Raw genomic sequence first — 16,030 nt, 5'->3', positions numbered from 1 at the left:
ATCCTCATGTGCTGCACATGGTGCAGTTCGCACTGATTTTACAGCATGGGACAAACACCAGCTGCTAAGAATCAGTGTGAATGGCACAAAGTAACGCACTCTGCTGCTTGTGAAACTCTACGTTGCATGGCGGAGTTTTTTGGTCACTTCGCAAACTCAGCCGAGGCTCACAAATCATGCATATCCTGAGAACAGGACTTACATTCCAGTAAGGGGTGAAGGGCTTATAATTGCAGGCTACACCATAGATATGTTTGAAGTTATGGGTTGAGTAAACCCATTGTAACTAAATAATCAGAGAATTTAACACACCATAAACATCAGCTATGGTTCATATTGACTGGGAATATCAGTCATGATACGTTCTATTTCTGAATACAGTGAACAAATAATCATACTTCTATTTCATACAAACCAGAAAGAGGTAACAGGATACAATCCATAATAATTGCAAATGACATTTTGAGTGTTAAGGAAAAACAACCATAGTAAAAACCACTACATCATAATTATCAAATGGAATTCATCATATAAGCAACGTGGCATTTGTGGGTGCTTTGGGCCAAATAGCTACTGTTCAAACAAAAACATTACACTACATGATCCATCATAAACAACAAATTGCATTTATAATTGGCTTAGAAAAATAGCTGCTGTCTCAACCAACTATTAGGAAAATATTCAAAGTCTACCTCAGGAATTTGTTACGTTCAGAACTACAGCAGGATATATAATTTTTTTGTTTCCTGTTTTTGATGGGGAAATGTACGCCATTGTTTATTTTGGCACCGTAAAAGGGGTCTGACTCATTAAAATAAATACATGTGTGTAGATCAGAATCTAAGTTCAAGTAATTTCTAATGTGTGTATTGTTGCAACCATTGTACACATGTTGCTTGTGTGCTTTTACTGAAACTTCAATACTCAACATCTGACAGCTACATATACTTTCTATAATTAATGATTTAACTTTTAGATTAGCTGCAGTTTCAGTGCTTTCAGAACTCAGAGATGGTTGGTATAGCACTTTGCGCTCCTTTAATAGAGTATTGTAGAATGATATGCCTGAACGGAGAGTAGGCGGCACTAACCATTCAAGGGTATATTTATCAAGTAGTTGCGTTGCCCTTGCGCCTCAACTATTAAGTTAGATTTATCAGGCCATGCAGGGCCACATTGCGTGGCCCTGAGTGGCTTGATAAATCTGGAGTAATGCAATGCAGGGAGGTGTTCCATGGGTGGTGCGTGGTTGTTCCCATGCAGCACCAATGGATTTAGGTGATTTATCAGATTTACTCTTATTGGTAAAACTGGGAATGCGACAAATTGCTACGCCTTCTCAGTTGATGCATAACAAGAAAAAATATATTTTTTCCTCCTCGTTTTTTCCTCTTTCTATGTGTGCTGAATTTTGCAGCACACAAAGAAAGGGGAAAATGCCTCATAGGATTGTTGGGGCCAGTGGCATAGCCGATAACATTCCCAACAGAACATCTCAATCTGCAGCTTGTTTAATCAAAACAGAATCCTATATTTGTCCTCAATTACTTGAAGCATTGTAAACACTAAAAACACTTTTCCTGGAAAGCATATGTTGTGGCTGTCACAGAATACCCTGAAATCGACTGCTGGAGCCTTGATGCAGTGATGATTCACTTGGGAAATTAAACCAATCCTCCTATGAGTGAGGGTAAAATGGTGTCTGGAACTATGTGAATGAAAATGAGAAGGTGGGGGTTGCTTGGCCTGCCTGTGGCACAGAGCAGCGTGAACCTGAATTCCAAGGTGGGTGTGGATCTGTACTGGACACCTGCAGACATCCTTGGCTGAGTTAGAGAGGAGCTGAGCGGCATGTCGCAGGGGTGTGGGCCAGGCAAAAGAAAGGACTCACCAGAAAAGAGGTGAGTGCTTATTGTGCTGAAACTTCACTCTGGAGAGGCAACAATGGTCCAGATTGGAAATGGGGAGAAGACAGCCCTTTTTGACATGTCCACATAAGGAGATGCTCAACATTTGGCCCAACTGTGGAGTGATGGAAAGAGAAAACAGGCTGTAACTGTGCCTGGTTGGGTATGGGATGGCCTCTTTAATTCTTTCCAGTGGGTTTGGGTCCCCGCTGCTTGAAATAGGCTGACCCATACTATTCCTTCATCCGTCTCTCCTGTCCCTGCGACCTTTGAGCCATTGGATGTTTGTGGAGATGATCATTTCTAATGCCTGAAATGGGGGCGGGGTGAGCTACTTGTGGAAAAGATATTAGTGCCATTAAATTTGGAGGTGAACTGAATTATGTTCCACTATGACTAGAGAGTACAAGTTTCAATGAAGATCCATTGAATATCTGCGATGACTGAGTGTCGTGGGCCTGCCCCAGATGCAGACAGAAGAATAACTTTAGCATAGGAGTCCACAATTAAGACACTATCTGGACACAAACATATTTAAGGATAAGGCCCAAAAATGAAAGCAGGCCAATATTACTGTGCGGTACACAAGAGATGTTACATTCCTCAGGGAATGTAACATATCTCTCGTCTCTTATCATCTTAAAGGGCAGAGCTAGAAGTCACCAAGGAGATATGATTGACTGAAATGGCAGGTATCGGAACTGTTCTCAGGAATGTTGCAAACAGAGCAAAAGTGAAAGAGGAATCTATAGAAATCATCATGAATAATGTGGCCAAAAGGCAAACCTCAATCATAAAGAAACCATAATAATATTGTAGATAAGGGAGGAGAAACAAGCTGTTTTCTGGGATTTGGGTTGCGTATTCAGGGTCAAACTGGGCTATTCTTAGAAACCTAGATCCTGGGCTCTTTGAAATCCCAGGGTCCATAGTGTTTTGACATCCTCTCTGATACCAGGGGCTCCTACATGGGATGGTATAGCTCATTGATTGAATTGTTGAGATAGAGTTGCCATTCTACAGTGACTAGAATGGGAACTAGGGCACAGTAAAAGTGCCTGTCAATTCAGATCTATACTGAATATATGTGGCATGCACAGCAACAGAGGAAGTCCTATGAAGAAGTAAAATGAAGACCTCATGATGATAACCTGAAAAACATGCTCCTTTTCCTCACAAAGCTAGGAGTGGACTGGAAGATGCAAAAAAGAATGAGAGGGGACAGGAATTTATGACCAAATGGCAGCTGTGCCCTCACTACCACTTACAATAGATTTGACAAAGCTAAAGCACAAGAGCCTGCTCCCAGCTCTCAGTACAGAATTCTGGTGAATTTACATGGTACTCTCAGTGTGGTTGGGTGGACCTGACTCAAGTCTGGGCTTTCAATGTGTGTGTACACAGTAATGTTATCAGGGTGTATACATTGCTCCTGAATCTTATGATTGCTCTAAAAAGCTAATGGTGGGCACACTGAGATGAAACAGATATAACTGTAGATTGCCACTGTGCACCCCTATCTGGTCCCCCTTTCCCTGCCTGAACTATGCTGAGTACTGTGCTTGGACCTTAGATGCCTGATTAGATGGGCATTGATGATCGGGGGAGATAGGCTTTAAGTGATCCACAAATGTTATTTCTTTCTTTGTTTGCTGATGTTTATTGACAGCTTGGCTGGTTAATAGGTGGGATGAGGTTTGGAGAATCAGACGTGAGGATTCAATGCCTGGATCTCTGCCAACAAAATTATTTGTGTGGATTTGGGGGAAATAGGTTTAGGTTTATTGAATGAGATTTGTGAGATGTGACAGTCTATATCGTTGGTAGGGGGACTGATTTGGGTTATTAAGTTGTTGATTTTTGTGTTTTTTGAACAGCGCTACAGTGAGTTGACATTAGTGATGTCAATGTGTCAGTAATATGACAGTCAACAGCGTGAAGTGGAATGCAGGCAATAGGCACTAAAACTGCAAGTAGGGTAGTGTGGCAGGTTGTATAAAATGATCTCCAGGAAGATTTGAGGCCTCTACAACTAGCCTAAATTCAATAGCATACTACCATTTACAAGTAGATTGAATGTATGAATTGCTTACTTGCAAGAAACTCACATTAGTGTTATAACACATGCCCCTTTGTTAGCAAAGTGGTTTTCTACTTAAACTTTTCAAGGGGTATAGCAGTTTGATTCCATTGTAGAGCCACAGTTAGGGCTACAATGATTCAGAGGGATGCAGAAGGGGGGAATGTAACAGTATGTGGGGAGTTGAATTCTACTGTGTAAGCCTATATGTCCCAAATATTACCATTGTACAATTTTTCAAATGATGCAAAGCTTGACAGTATCATGGATAGGAAACCTGATGATTTGAGCAGGAAATTATAACTGCATAGCATATGTTACAAATGATAGAAAATATATTTATCTTCCTACTCTACCTTTTCAAAGTTGGTGGACATTTAATTTCATAATAGATTACATTTAGGCCAACTTTAATGTAGAGACATAGATAAAGAGTACTTCATGGCATGTGTGGAGTTGGATTGGCAAGAACTTTGTCAAGTATATACCCCAAATGTAATAAATGTGTCAGTTTTGTCCAAAGATTCTAGACTTGACAATTCCATCAAGCAGATCCGGTTGTATCCGTTGGCCTGACGGTGTCCTGTCAGTGGAGTACTTATGGGGGTGACGCTGGAGGAGGACAGACAGGTTTTTATGTAGATCACATATATGTTGTGTGTGTACATATGTGTCTGTGGGATATGTGCTGTGTGCATTATGTGAACATTCTGCACTGCATTCAACCAACATACACACACCATGCAATATATATCCACACACACCACCAACACTTACCTTCCAGTCCATCAAAACAGGGTGCCAGTCCCTCACAATCAAGGTGCAACAGGACAGGGGGACCTGGACGAAGGAGAAGAAGAGGAAACCGCAGTCTGAACCCTTTTCATCCATTTCCACCGACTCGAAGTTGGAGGGATTCCAGGTGGAATTCCCTCTCAAACAAGCCAGAACCAAATACAGACGGTGGTAATCCTGACTAGAGTCCTATTACAGCCTCCTGCAGCCAATCTTGCCAGGGGGGCGGGGAACAATATCCTGGTGGAGTTAGTCGGACCACCGCAGTCTTCTTGTCCATTGCAATGCAGCATCTAAATCGGGTTGGTGGACAGCTAGTTAGGCGGCCGGGAAAACCGCCAAAAAAGCACACTCCATCACAGTGCTGCCATCATCTAAATCAGGCCCAGGGTCTCAAAAGGATGAATAAGGTAATATGTTGGCTTGATTACTGAAAAAACTAAAACAAAAGGGGTAATCTGATACATATGATGTGTGAAAAGGGAGCAACTTGGAGCAAACAGGACACTATTAATGAGTATATTTTGGCTACCTCAAAGAACTTCACTGAGAAAATCAACACCCTCCATTGCCTCTACTGTGGCCAAAAAGGATCCCCTCTTAGCAGGTACAATTACAAGTTTCTTTAGTAACGCTATCGGGACAATTAATACAGAGATTGAAAGTGCGGAGGAAAGACTGAGAGTCACAAAGACAGCCCTAAAATTGGCTACAGCTAAGAGCTCTACCCGAATTGATCCGTTGCCCTCCTTCACGAGCACAGAGAACATGCATGGGCACATATATGATGAGGTGTTGACGGTGGTGGAGAGTCAGCAGGCAATAAGTAGTGACAGTGCGAAGAATAGACCATGTGTTTGTGAGGGACCCTTGGACTTGATACAATGGGGTCACATCCAACAAAGAAGCAGCAGAGCATAAATCGGCCAAAAACTGGTATCAGGAAACCTGCCTCAGCAACTAGACGGCTGAACAAGAGAGGAGAGATGTCAGAGAAGAGACCTGGCTTTTCTTCTCAACATGTTTTAAAACCTGCAGGGAATAACGCTATTAGCACTCAATTTGACTTAAAAAGTATGGAACTTGTTTTTTTTGCAAAAACAATTTTTTATTGCATAACTCAATTACAATTGCCATCTGCAATGACCAGCATATCATTGGTCTTCTCCCAGTAATAAGCACCATTGCATAGTACAGTGTAGACCACTTCCAACTACCAATGCACTGCCCCCCAACACTCCCCAATGCAGATACTCCCTCCCCCCACCCACATGTCAGTGTGCCATAACCGCAGGTACCGGGATAAATCTGTCTCATAATTAGCCGTGTGAGCGGCCGCAGGCTACTCCCCACCCCCATGGTCAGGCGCCAAGCAGAGAGGAGAAGGGAAGCCCTCCCGCCCTCATGCGTGACCCGTCAGCTGCCTCTCCACCGCTACGCTGCTGCATGCTGCTCCAGTGCTTCATCACCCTCCTCCACTTCTGTGCCCCACCCCCAGAGGTCAACCACTAGTGCTTCCCATGCATGTGCCATGGCTAACGCCTTTTCATCGTTTCCCCGCAGCGCTAGCTGCAACCTGAGCATACTCTCGCTACCCGCCCATTTTGTGAAGGTAGCTCTCCACCTCGCAAAGCTGGGAAAAAGTATGGAACTTGTTATTTTTAAACTGATTAACCCAATAGTGGTAGCTCTGACTGTCATTGATTCAACACTGAGAAATATCAAAGTGCATCTTTTAGATTTGGCAGTGAGAGATAGGCCAGCATGCACAAGGGAAAAATTATATGCCAGTGGTACCACAACATCAGCCATAGAGATTGTCAAGGCTCCGTGATTTTGGCAACGTCTGGAGTACCCACTGGGGAAAATTGTGAACGGATTGTGCATCGTACTGATCCTGCTAAACATCCTCGATCTCCACAGCTAAATGCAAGTCCTTTACCTTCTGCCTCTCCCCTTGCTGCTGAAAGTATTTCTGGTAAAGCGTGACTAATTGTGCAGACTGTGCTTCAATTGCCACCTAAAAAAACTGTACCAGCACTGTGTCATGGCCAAACTGCAAGGCTATACATTGGTTATGCTCATCCTTGGGGAATCTGAGTAGCAAAATTCCCATTTTGGAAGAATTGGAGCTAAGGCAGGTGCGAACATCTTTTACGTTTTTACAATTGTTATACAGTAACACTCTTTTATGTTCTTAATTTTTCTAAATCAGCACTGAGGCTTAGAGCTGCGATTGATTGACAGTGGGTCATAAGTGATTACCCTGTATTCTATTATGCATGTTTGTGACACTTTCAGTTCAGTTAGGGATCCCGCGCTTATTCCCCTCCCTTTCTTTTATTGTATATGCACTTTATAACACATTTTTATGTATTGTACATGAGACTTCTAAGTCACATCGGTTATTTATGTCACTTTTCTGTATAATATATTGTTTTAGACTATTATTTTATGCTATGTACGGTTTTAGAATACTTTTATGGTTTATGCACAAAACGAATAAAGTGCAATTGATTGATTGATTGATTGAGTAGCAACTGTGCGTTACAGAACATTGTTTTAGTGCGGAGAATATCTTGGTTGGCCAATACAGTGAAGAGGGAGAAGGCGACTGTATTGTCATCAACTTTTCTAATGCTCATTTGGTCGCCACTATACGACATAGGCTAGCAGGGAGGCCCAAAAGCAACTATGCGATCACAGCAATATCACTGAGTTTTTTTATATAAGCCCTACTCTGTGGCACCAGTTGTGTCTGATTATATGGATCCATCATTGGGAAGATTCCAGGCTGTGCCTTTTGTCATACCTACGTATAACCGCTTTCGGCACTTGCTGATGTTGATTGACGGGGGAATATTGAATGTCTGCGAGAGGCAAATGTGGAACATATCTAAAGGCCTCCTGGACCAACTGATAAAAATGTGGAGGAAAATAGTAGGTCTAGGCTTCTTCCCCATTCGGTCTGGGCAGAGAGGAAGGGATGTGAGGTGGAGAATGGGCTGATTTAGGCATCCCTAGGATACAACTTCATCCAGGTTGTGGCTCGCCCCCACTTTTCTGAGAGAAATGCGGCTGTACAGAGGAGTAATGCTTGTACACAGAGCTTCGTTCAACCCAGTACCATACCTATGAAGAATACTAATATTCTGTTCTGGAATGTTGCAGGATTTGCCCAGAAGTTGACAGATCCAGATAGGGCAAACATGATTGGTGATTATCACATCATTTGTCTAGAGGAAACTTGGACATATGAAAGTTTACATAAATGGTTTTTTTGCTATAACCACTCCAGCCTTGCCAGTTCCTCATGGGCATAACAGAGCTGGAGTGCTAACTTTGATTAGTATAACTTTGCCCTGTCAGATAATAGAAAGGGTTCTTGATTCACCACACTTTCCTATTTTGTTTCACTTCCTGTTATAGTGTTGATACATTTTTATCACAATAATTTTAAGTGTGGTGATTCGACTATTGTGGATTCACTGGTCACTGTGCCCACTAAAGATGTAAGATTAGGGCATGATTATTATACTAATCGGAGGGGGCGCCTTTAATTGTAGAATGTGTCCATTTTGTGCAATTCTCTGTGTGGCCTGTGGGATATTGATCTTGATTATCCCCAACATTTCAAGCATAATCCATGTGGTGATTCGCTGAATAATATACTGTTAGACATAGCCTTATGCTTACAGTTGACTTGTTGAAGGACACAGCTGATTGACAAGTATCATTTAGGGGGAGAGGTAAGGGCAGTTTAATTATTTATTTTGCAGTTTCACTAGAGATGAGAGGGACAGTCTGTCATTTTTCAATTGAGCCCAGCGATAAAAATGACCATAATTCATTAGTGCTTCTTCTATGCTTGGGACTAGTATCCCCAATACATACTTACACCATGCCATTACTAGAATACTCCAAAAATAGAGGTATTAGGCATAAGTGGTTAGATGTGGAATCTGGGGAACTGCTTGGAAGTTTGGTGAGAAGTAATGGAGATAAAATAAAGACTTGTTTGGACGCTGATGCAACCCCAGGGGATATACTGGAGGCTTACATAGATCTATGCAGGCGAACTGCTAAACCTTTATCAAATCCCAGTGACCATTGTGCAGTAAAGATCCGCAAGGGGTTTGATGGTCCTTGTTCGGAAGCCCACAGACAGTTAAAAGGTGCTCTGAAAAAATTTACCAGGAATTTGGAGGAAGTGAAGTCCTGTAGACATCCTTAGTGAAAGGAATTATACAATCAGAAGGGAGGGGTAAGAAAAGCTAAGGAGAGCCAGTCTGCTCAAAGAAACAATAAAATTGTGGAAAGTGGTTAATGCCCCATATTTTAGTAATGGCCATAATACCAACATGAATATTCCTATACTATCCTTTTCATGGGTAACCTATGTTACAAAGGCATTTGAATCCCTGCCCATGGAAACCCAGGGGAAACAAGGCAAAGATATCGGCCCTATAAGATATGTGAGCCTTTGACAGTATCTTTAAATGAGGTAGATTGTGCAGTGGCGAGATGCCCTAATAGCAAAGCGCCAGTCCTGGATGGAGTCCCAATAGACCTTTTTAAGAGCAATATGGATCTGTGGGTCTCAATCCTTATGAATGTCCTGAATAGCTGAATGGCTTGTGGTCCCCAATGTCATGATCAAAAGCCATAATAGCACTAATTATTTATAAGGGTGATAGAGGCGACCGCAAATGCTACCGCCCAAACTCACTCATAGATTCCACAGTAAAGGTGTTGGGCAGGATGATGCAGAGACCTGGGCAACCCAGGAGGGGATTTTATTGCCCACGCAATATGGATTCAGACACGGTCTAGGCACTACAGACCAGAGGCAGAACCTTTACTTTTTGTATAATAAGTATGTACAGTGTAAGACCTGTACCTTGCCTTCATAGATCTCAGCGCTGTTTTCTATAACATTAACAGAGGGGAACTGTGATTGAAGCTGCTCACTCTGGGAGTGGAGGGAAGGTTAGTGCACATCCTTTGCCAAATTAATGAGGAGGTGGTTGGGTATGATAGGTATGGGACAAGCAGCAAATGTACTCTTCTGATTTACATCAGTATGGGAGTACGTCAAGGCTATGTCCTCGCTCCATTTTTGTTCAGCCTTTACATCAATAATTTAGACCTGCACCTACTAAAGATAGTGGCTGGCACCCCAAGTGTCGGGATTAGAGGCCGACCCATACTCATGTATGCAGATGACAGCGTACTAATGTTTCAAACGTGTATTGTTCTGCAGAGGTTACTAGACTGGTTTGTGCAGGTTTATGGATTCAATAGGTCATCAGACAAATAAGTCAAAATCATTTACTATGGTATTTGGCAGACCTATAGGTATGGTAAGAGCTTTTCAGGTACGGACAGTAAACACCTTTGCATATCTAGGTCTACCATTTGAAAATAAACGCAACAGGAATCATCTTTTTAAAGTTAAATGCACCCAACTTGATCAAAATATGTGCCCATCCTTAAGTATACTAAGAAGCTGGGGTCATCACCTTTGGGTGCAATTTTAAATATTTATAAGGCCAAATGCATTGCAATGGCCACCTAAGGAGCAGGTATATGGTGCTGCCATGGCCTGGTATCGTTACAATCTGCTGAAAATATTTTCTTCCGCAGGTTGCTTCCTTTACTGGGTTGTGTGCCCACCTCCATTTGTCATGAAAACGTAGGGAGCAGATACTATCAAGTGTGATACTATCAAGCTAGTGCCAATCATGCGATGGCTGTCTACCTGGTCCTGCCCTGAAGCAGCATTGAAAAGTGCGGTAATCAAGGACTGTTTGGCCCTTGATAGGGCTTGTAATATTTAGGGGGCTACAGTTCATGAAAAATCAATTAGCCAAAATAGGCCACCTACAGCTTTTTGATAAGCCACAGAACACAATAAGGCAGATTAAATTGCTGATCAGAAAAACACTTACATGCGAAGAGAGAGAGAGGAGGGTGAGTATGGAAAAAAGACAGTAGGGATGTTTGCTTTATTGGCAACGACTAACAACATAGAACCTTATCTACTTTTATATTCCCGGGTTAGGCCAATGTAGCAAAGCAGCTTATTTCCTACATTGTCCTCACAATAACATTTCAGCTGAGACCTTTTGCAAAAATTTGAGTGCACAACAATGTTGGATTAGTTTCCCTGAAACTAAACTTGTTTACACATCGAGCTTCACACAACTTTGTCACAATGCCCTGTACATTATGTACAAGGTTTCTTTTTGCACTATATAGAAATGTAGGGCAGCAGGACTATCGACATATCCATAACATCACTAATCTAAACGCACATCGAAAGTCTGCTTTCTATTATAAAAGATGGAACATCCTAATAGATTAGTAGAGGAGGCACTTTCGCTCTCACTGAGGGTTCTTGCATGCTGAGAACTCACCATGCAGTGGTTTGACATCTCGTCAGGAGTGTCCAGTTCTTGACCAGGACAAGGTCCTTCATTCTATCCCATCAGGTCATGGGGTTGGATCGTCCTTTGAGGGGATTCTTGGCTCTAGACCTACACACTCTCTAGGTACACTTAGAGTAGGGTTTGCAATGTAGGAGTGCGCTTGATTACTTCTTGTCTGATATACATGCATATATACACTGTATTAGCACCATGGTAGAACTATATCTACTCTTTACTCTGTTGGTGCTTGTAATCACGTTTTTTGCTTCTACCTATTAATCATTACAGCACACTTATTTTATACAAGAATAACGTTGCTTCAATAAACGTATTGAACATGTCCCACTGTATATTCTCTGTATACTTCTCTGGGAATAAGTTAGCATGAGTGACTGAGCGGAAGGTTCTGTACTGTTTCCACAATCCCTGAGGGGTCAGGGTTGTCATGTTCAGTGGTTGCCAGAAACCATTCGCTCTCTGGTAGTTTAGTGTGGCATACGGTGGCACTGTGAGCTAGATGGTCTATAGGCCAAAATATCCTGTTGGAGTGTCCTGAATCGGTCTTGGCATCAAGCCCCTAGTTGTTGTTGTCCAAACAAATGCGCAGATCCTACGGATTAGTAGGAACTACATGACACTACTTATCATTGCCAGTGTACAGCATTTTCATTTGTTAAGGTTCTGTCTAAACATGGCACATCTCCTTGTTTCATATCCATCAGCCGCAAATTGTGATAGCAACGTTGCAGTATGCCGCTGCGATACACACACTGCCCAATCACAACTACACTTTTGTTTCTTTTGGGAAGAAAGGGTTCCAGTATAAAATCTACTTTAAGATCAAGGAATGCAGAACCTAGAGAACCTGTTACCACTTGTCCAATTTATGAAGAATGTGTATACTGCTTACAAGCTCTTTAATGATTAAGAATAGGGGTTACGTCCTTAATAGTGGCCAAGTGAGATGAGCTTAAAGTTGTATTACCAAAAGGAATCCAGCCACCGTCTTTTGCTTGCTATTTATTGAAGCAGACTTAAGACCAATGTATAAAAGTCAAAGGACTTGTTTTTTTATTTCACCCTTATTTAAACTTTCTTTTGAGTCATTTCTGCTAGCAAGCCTGAGCATAAAATGATACACTCTTACAATTTAAACAAACATTAAGCAATACATGATATACATTGTGAATAAACAGAAAGTTAATGAAACTTCTTGAAAAGTGCATTATTCACAAACCTTAATTAATTAAATATTACACCAATTTATGATTTGTCACACAAAATCAACAATAAGCTCTCTCTTATCATCTATTTTGTTTTCTTCAAGAGCGTTGCTACCCATGGGGATTGGGCTTGTAGTCCTAGGAGTAAATCAATGTTCAATGTCCCCTTTTAAAGACTTTGGGCTACAAAAATATTTGGTTTTCCCTCATGAAACCTTATAAAATAGTGCCGACGCGTTTCAAATCCCTAGACTAATCGTGGAATTTTCATCAGGGCTGTAACACGGTGTAATCTGAATTCTTGTTAGAGATTGTTCCTTTATTGTTAGCTTTTGACCTTTTTAGATACCAGCATGTTCCCTTTTAATTAATTTTGTGTTTTACGTCAACTGCATTAAGTTTGACAGATTAGTTCCCACTTTATTGCTGCAGAGAGTGTTCGGTAAGAACGTGTAGCCGCATAAACTTTGGAGAATTCTTAGCCGTTCCGTCACTGTGTGCAGTAATTTATTTTAAGGCACGACCGTGTTTCTTGTCGGGGGCGATGGGCTCTTCAGACGCTGTGCGCGTTTGTTGCTTTTTAGTTTGAAGTTGACACGATGGATCGTTCTGCTTTCGTCATGGTTCTCAGACTTGCATGTTTGGTGGCTCCGACAAACATGCAAGTCTGAGAACCATGAGATATGCTATGAACGAGGCACTTGTTTGAAATTGTGGATAGTTGCACCTCCATCGATTCTTCGTGTTCTTGAGACTGGAGTGGCACACCCTCACAGTATCGGAAAACAACTGGATATTGAGTGGGGTTTAAACCTTTCTAGTATTTTCAAATACAGTATGAGACTAAAGTCTTGTCCAAATGGCCACTGTGGAGACAGTACATTTAACAACAGGAGTAGGAAATGAGAATAGAACCAGAACAAGCATTGGCATAGCCAATAGGTCTCGCTTTTGGGACCTTATAAGTATTTAGTTATGCAGCACAATATCCTTGGAGCAACAACATCAACTGTTGCATGGCTAAACACTTATAAGGTCCCAAAGGCGAGACCTATTGGCTATGCCAATGCTTGCTATTTGAGTTCCTGGGACCAATATTGCAATTAGGTGAATAATAAAGGATGCTGCTTGTTGCTGCAGGAGGAAAAAGCAGCTACAGTGTAATATCACTCCCCAGCGTTGCCTCTGGCTGTCAGCATCACACTTTTCAGAAGTGGCTCACCCAGCCATTTCAACTTCGAAGCGTGGCCCTTCCCGTATCATCACCATCAACCCGGCCAGACAAAATGGGAAGAAATGGCACCGTTAGGGCATCGCCTGACACCACATTTTGAACCGGAGTAAGCAAGTGGTCTTGTCAGCTCTTCAGGGTCAGGCCCTGAAGCCGGTTTTGTGGCCTAGCAAATCATGCTCTGTGACAGCGACTGCAGCCCGAGCACAGACCTCGTAAAAACATGCCAGAGACGGGTGCATTTCAAACACGCACTCTTCGCTCTCTTCCTCTTGCGAACTGACACAAGGTGCCAAGCAGTCTGTCGTTCATGTTTGTTAAAGCATGTGTTAGATTCTGCTGGATTTTATGACAACCTCTATGCAAGGTAGTTGCAACATGCGCCCAAAGGGTGTTTGGCAAAACAGCGTGGGACCGACCCTTGGAGGTAAGTAGGTGTTACACGCGTGAAGTGAACTGTGCCATGCAAAACGTTTGCCCGCGCTTGCGTGTTATTGTTCAAGTATTCACATACACTCTACTTCTATCAATGCAGGAAATGTTCATGTCGCAATGCACGTGTGCAATGGTACTCACGATATTGACACATACCTGTGTTCCATATTTTGCATGTATGTGCTTTACACGACTTGTCCTTTGCTCATACGTACGGTTAGGAACATTGTGCAATTTTTTTAATAATGCATGAAAGTATTTTTTTTCGTACCCTCCATTTTTATAATGAATGGCACGCCTCCCTTAGCATGACCTATTAAATTGAGCGGTTTCAAGGAATTTCCTACACTGCCCCAGTCATGCCTTGTCTTAGTCGGAAAAGTAACTACAAATTCATTTCTGCATGTTTGTGAATACCCAAAACAGCGCCACCTTCTGGATGTTAAACTAAATTGCATTGCAGTTCCCGGGTCAAACATCTATCGCTTCCTTAGGTACCTCCCGTAATTTAGTCCACACCCCTCCTTGTCCATTTTGGCACAGATCTTGGTGAGAAAATAGACACACATATTTGGAACCTTTTTTGCCCTGGTGACCAGGTGGCCTCAAATTTGTTCACTTTTTGAACCAGATTTTCATTGCTGACAATAGCGAGTGGATAATATGTGAAATTAGCTGATGGTGTGTGCAAATCGGTCATAAATACTGCTTCACTTGTTATCCCCTTCAATGTCAATGGTCTCCACTTTTGGCAGTAAATAAAAACAAGCAGGAAGTGGGATAAGGGAGGGGTGGCAAATGGTGAGCACTTTCGTGGCCTCTTTGATGTTCTCAGTGGCCGCGCGGCTCACTGAGAACATCAAAAGCGGCCGCGAAAGTGACCAGGCAGGCTGCCAAATGGTGCGCGCGCCCTGCGCACATGCACTGTATTTGGAGGCCTGAAAAGCACTAGTTTGCACTTCCAAATCCCCCGTTGACAAAAGCTCTCGCCAGAGCAGCGCTAAAGCGCTAGCTCAGGCGAGACCTAAAAACCCTATAACTTGCTGTTCTCATCGGCTTTCACTGAGTTTGTGTAATCCAAGATTACACAGTACTTAATCATAAAAGAATAAGTGCCGGGGCCCAAAGTTTTGGTCATAAGCCGGCAGCCGGGTCTCTTGAATGTCAGTGTGCCGTATACCAAGGTTATGAATTCTTGCTTAACCTCATGCCTCTTTAATACTCTAGCAGACACTCCCTGCCCCTTTACCTCACTCTTGCTGGTTATTTCATCCACTTTCTCTTCTTTATAATAGTTTTCAATTATTTCTCTTCCTCCTTTCACTTGGTCAAATTCTAATGAGAATCATAAGTGCTAATCCATACAAATGAGCACTGGTAGGCCTTACCTGCAACCACTGGCTAAAACGTAAGCCCTGGGATTACATTCAAAAGTGTTGCCTGGTACAAGAAATCATCCTTGAAACCTGATGGGAGAAAGTGGCCAAGATGTTTCACATGGAGGGCATTTTGGGATCCAACTCATAACTGGAGTAGGAGCCATAGGTCAGGCAAAGAAGATAGAAAACGTGAATTACTATCATTATGTGGAGATATGATTCTCTTGTGAACAAAATCGGGTAAATAAAATCCTAAAAAACTGCTATATTGGATCCAGGGCTCTTTACCTGTGTTTGTATACCCTGCCAAATGCGGTAGTTATTTTATTTAAGGTATCTTAAAAGCCTGTGTCTGAAAGGTTGTGTCTAAAGCCACATATTGCAGCGAGCTCTGATTGAGTTGTTGCTTATTAAATGTAAAACAAGTATACCTGAAACATATACTTGCAGATGCTTTTCCAAGAAAAGTAAAAAAGAAAACACATCAAGCCACAATGTTGTTCTGAAGAATTTATTTATTGAAAGAAAATTTTTCTGAAAAGAACTCTC

This window comes from Triturus cristatus, chromosome 2_1, assembly GCF_964204655.1.
Source record: "Triturus cristatus chromosome 2_1, aTriCri1.1, whole genome shotgun sequence".
Lineage (NCBI taxonomy): Eukaryota > Metazoa > Chordata > Amphibia > Caudata > Salamandridae > Triturus > Triturus cristatus.
Note: the sequence above shows the minus strand (reverse complement) of the source record.